The following is a 5,038-nucleotide window of genomic DNA, read 5'->3' on the forward strand; positions in this document are numbered from 1 at the left end:
GAAGCATCACAAGGGTGAAATATGCTAAAAGCCCTTCTTATAGCACCCATGACCACCCTGGGAGATCCCTTTCTATAAAATACCAGCTAAAATCATCAGCTTCAGTTCTAGGCCCCTTTTGCATTTCTCTCTCTTTTCATTTACTAAACAACCTCTCAGCCTATTTTCAGTCTCTCAGCTCACAGCCAGCTCCTTAGGAGAAGAGACAATCTTTTATTTGTCCTTCCCAAATCCTACACTGTACACGTCCAGGAGAGCAAGTTCAGGAGCAATTTCCAGTGGCAGCAAATTCTGGTGCCCGCCTGTGTCTGACACACACATCCTGGCACCATAGGGCCAGGGAGCTAGCACAGAACACAGCCACTCTGGCCAGTGGGAGCTGAGGGGACAATGTTTCTAAGGAAAGCGTCTTGGTTTAAGCCCACAAGCAATAAATACAACCAGGCCTGAAATAGCCAGTTGCTGCTTGCAGTATCTATAGTAGGATTTCAAAGATTTATTTGTCCAAAGAAGGAAAATAAAAACATATCAAATAAAGTGGGAAATAAATATATCATACTTTGGCCTAGGCAAGGTATACAGTGATAGCCCCAAGAACATTTTTACATGAGAAATGGGAGAATTTGAGGGCTTAGGGGAATTTTGGCCATGCAAAGGTAGAAGAGTTGGTGAAATCTTTCCCAGATGCAGAAGTTGATCAACATTCCTAGCAGATTGAAATCATAACCATGTGCTGAAACATTTCAAGTCGTAAAACAGTTGAATGCTTTAATTCTGAATACAAAACCCCTGTGTAATTATACGCCTATGATTGCATATACTACATCATAGCACTTGCATAGTTTGCTGTTGTTTACATAAAACTGTGCTTCTTTTACTTTATAAAAGATGAAGAGAGTGTTTTAGGTAAATCTCCCCAACAATGCTCATTGCCGTATGTGCTCACTTAAGTAGCTAAGATCATCTATGTGCCACCGGGCATTAAGCACACAGCCTAGTCAGGAGGTCTGGTGTCTGCCATGACCACTGAGCTCACACTGCAGATGAACAAGCCTCTTCTCCAAGTCTTAAACTCATGCACATGGTTACTTGCAAAATTAAAAATAGTAACTGTCCTACATTTCCTGAAAACGAATTTAATATATTTGACACCTATAAATATGATGTTATTCCATTATTTAAAAAAAATAGTAACTGTGCCAAAAGTTAGATTCTGTAACTTGAATGAGGTGGAGTGTGAAGTTCTGGGACGTGAGAGGCTCTGTGAATGTAGAATCAGAACCCACCTCAGTCTGTCATGCAAAATACCGACTAGTTCCAGGGTCTCTGCAAAATCACACTGCACAACTCTTCGGCGTTGGAGTTAGACACTCTCAGACTCTAGCTGAGGCTCCATATTCCAGCTCTCATCTAACCAGGACAAGCTCAAGTTTCTCATAGAACAATCGTACGTATCAGTCTGCTCTCTATACTGAATGTCACAATATTAGATGTAGACAATCCCACGAGATTACCTGCTACACTTCATACTCTCTTTACCCATGAATTAGCATTTGAATTTCTAGCCCATTAGACCTTAAATTCCATAGCTAATCATCTTCCTTTTGCTAATGCGATTTTTGGTCCAACCCCTACTAAAGTGAAAATGTTTTATAACATGAGTATTAAGGCTTTCCACGTAAAGAAAATAAAAAGAAAAGATGATAGATACATACGTACATATACATACATACATACATACATACATACATACAAATCTATTATAAATGGCTCCTATGACAACTGAGAAAAGCTGCAGTTAGTAGACTAGAGACAGAAAGCAGCCAATGTGTGGTTCCAATTTGGGTCCAAAGTCCAGAGACCCAAGTGTCTCTGTCTTAGACTGAAGGCTGGCAATGCAAGCAGTCAAACGAAAAGCATTTCCTCCTACTAGGCTTTTTGTTCTATTCTGATGCTCAACGGATTGGGCGAGCTCCACCCACTCCCAGGAGGGAAGGTAATCCATGTTAATCTCATTTAGAAGCTCACTCGCTCACAGACATACCCAGAGCGTCTGACCAAATGTCTGGACTCCTCACGGCCAGTGAAGTTGACACATAAAATTGGCCAGGGCAGCAAGGTCCATGAGAGGAGCTTCAAGCCTAAGTAGGACACTGCTCCCAGAATTCTTTATTTTTATTCAAGCCTTCAGTTAAAGCATAGAAATATTTGACAAATACAAGGAATTTGGAAGGAGTTCTACCAAGGGACAGAAGGGCCAGGTGGATCTGAGTATGAAAGAAGAAAAGCAGGGAAATGCCAAGAACAAAATGAGCTTCACAGATTTCCTGAAATATGGCCAACCCCATCTCATATGGATTGTCACATTTTAGTGTTCTGCTCATCACCCATTCTTTTACTTCTATCCACTTATCAACTGACATTTGCTGAGGACACACTAATGGTCTAGACACTCCACCAGGTACAAGGCCAGAGAATCATCTAAGGAATGGACATGGCTCCCAAGTCCCCCCTTCAGTAGGAAATGTTAACGAAATCCTAGAATTGCTGGTATGAAAGTTGCGTTAATTGTTGTCTGGCCCAAGCCCACCACCATCACTGAGAGTAACATCACCAGCCTGGGCCTTCCATGTACACTGTGTCTATGTGGCTGAGGAGCTTTTAATGAGCACTTACCCATGCAAGCACTTACGGCCCTGCACTCCGAGGGCTCTCTTCCATGCTAGAACTCACCAGTCCTTGTGGGTAACTGTGTGAGGATACCAAGCATGCGAGCAACCTTAGTAGGATTCCAGCCTCAACAGTAACACCTAGTAACTGCGGGCCCTTGACTGGCTTTTCCTGAAGGCGCTTTACTGTCAAATCTTTTGATAGCATGAGTATCTGGAATTACTCATCTGGAAAATGTACCATAGCTTAAGTGATGACAGATAAGTTTCCCACTGGAAGCTGGAATTTTCTCCTTTGATCCAGGCAAATGGCTGAGAGAGCACTTCCTCTGTCCTTCTGCCTCGGTCTACCCTAGCCTGAAACTGCATGTTCCCTATACTGCATGTCATCGTTTGTGTCTCAATGTCTCCCTAAAGCCCCATGCAAGAGTTTTTGATTGACTCACGGTCCAATGCTGAGATTACAGGTGTGAGTGCTACACCAACACTAGGTCAGGCAGCCTGCATACAATATAAGGAAAAGAAGTGTGCTGTCTTATGCTCCTCCCTTTTGTTCTTGCTGCTTGTACAGTTTTTTGCTACCATGGACTGTTGTCCTCTGCCACGTGCCACTCTGCCTTGGAGCCAGCTGAGTATGGACTGAAAGCTCCACAAACTGCAAGCTAAATAAACTATTCCTTCCTTAATTCTTGGCATCATGCATTTTGTTTCAGGAATGAGAGAAAAGTAATGAAGGCATTATTATATGCATATGAATCACTCAGAGAACTTGGCTAGAATACATAGCCCTGAACACAGAGATTCTAATTATTCTTGGGCAGGGTTCTGAAATCTGGATTGTTAACAAATGGCCCAGTTGCCCTACAGAAAATTGTAAATGCAACCATTTAGGCTATCCCAACCTGAGTTCCCCAAGAAAGAGGCTAAATTATTTATTATTCAATGCAATTCTGAGGAGGCTGGAATAGGGGTAAATGGGACAATATGAGCAGACAACATTTAGCTGGCTATTTTGTGTTATGCCAAAGTAATGACCCTGTCACACTACACCACGGTGCTATCCTCATAGATCACTCTACACATCTGTGATAGGCTTCCTCAGGATGAAGCGGTGGCAACTGACATCCTCCAAGGTCATGGTTAAACCCACAGAATTTAATCACTAAAAATCTTCCCGGTGGCTCATGCCAAGGCAGCAGTGGAGTACTGCAACATCTCCTGGCTCCTGGCATCTACAGCATTCGGCGTTGGGCCCTTGGGGATCCAGGAATCCTTCACATCAGGCTGGGAAGAGGACATGCAGCACAGGCAGCTGGAGCTCAGGTTCGCAGCAAGTGAGGTCGGAGCTGGGTCTACAGCAAAGGCCAAGGCCACACCACCCAAAGTCAGCAAGACCAGAGCCAGCTCAGAAATCCCACTTGATATAGACTCCAACTATACATGTGGACTAGAACAAAATATGATCTGCAAAGAAAAAACAGAGAGATGGAACCTGTGAGTTGACAAATGAAACTCAGCCAAAGTTCTATTGTTTTCCTCATGTTCATTTCTGCTTTGAACAAAACAGACTGGAGAAACTCACTCCTGGGAAGACCTACACATGCCAGCCTTAGAGAAGATGGGAGCAAACGCAGAGGTACAACTGAGAGCCGAGGGCCTCTCAACTCGCACCTGCACTAGCGTAAGAGGCCTGAACTGGCTCCCAGGAAAACAGGTTCATACAAGCCACAGGGTCCAATGAGAAGGAAAACAGGTCAGGGAAAGGCTTTGGAGCCAGCTGGGTGTGTGACAGACCAAGCCCAGCTCAGACGATTTCTGGTTTTGTGACATAAAGGGTGATCTTATTCTTAACTATCACATCCACCTTGAGAAGGGGTCACTGTCAAATGCTACAGCATGACCCCTGTACAGCACCTGGAATCAACAGGTGCTCCACTGACATGAGTGCTCTGGTTCCTTACCCTGGCCTGTGGTGCAGGAAGAAGGCTTAAGTGGGAACCAGAAGGCCCATGCTTTGGCCCAACTGGTCAAAAGAAGTTAAGTAGAGTTGGAGAATCTGCCACAATTTAACACAAAGAAGACATACATTGTTGATCTTATGCTACTAGTGTTTGTGCTGCTAGGAAGACTGGTCTGGCAATTGTAGGCCCCAGGGGCAGTGTCTGGCCTACACTAGGAGAGGCTCCTCTACCTCTGCCACATCTAATGGCAAAGGATAAGGAAGCAGGCTGCACTGTGTTGGGAAAATAAGGTGATCTTTTTATAAATTTTTATTCAAACTCCTAGAAGAGTTGACTGACCTACCTCCAGTGCAATTTAAATAAATGATTGCTGCTATTCATAGGGTCTGTGACCACCAGCGCTGCAAG

This window comes from Octodon degus, unplaced genomic scaffold (assembly GCF_000260255.1).
Source record: "Octodon degus isolate 3935 unplaced genomic scaffold, OctDeg1.0 scaffold00006, whole genome shotgun sequence".
Classification (NCBI taxonomy): Eukaryota; Metazoa; Chordata; class Mammalia; order Rodentia; family Octodontidae; genus Octodon; species Octodon degus.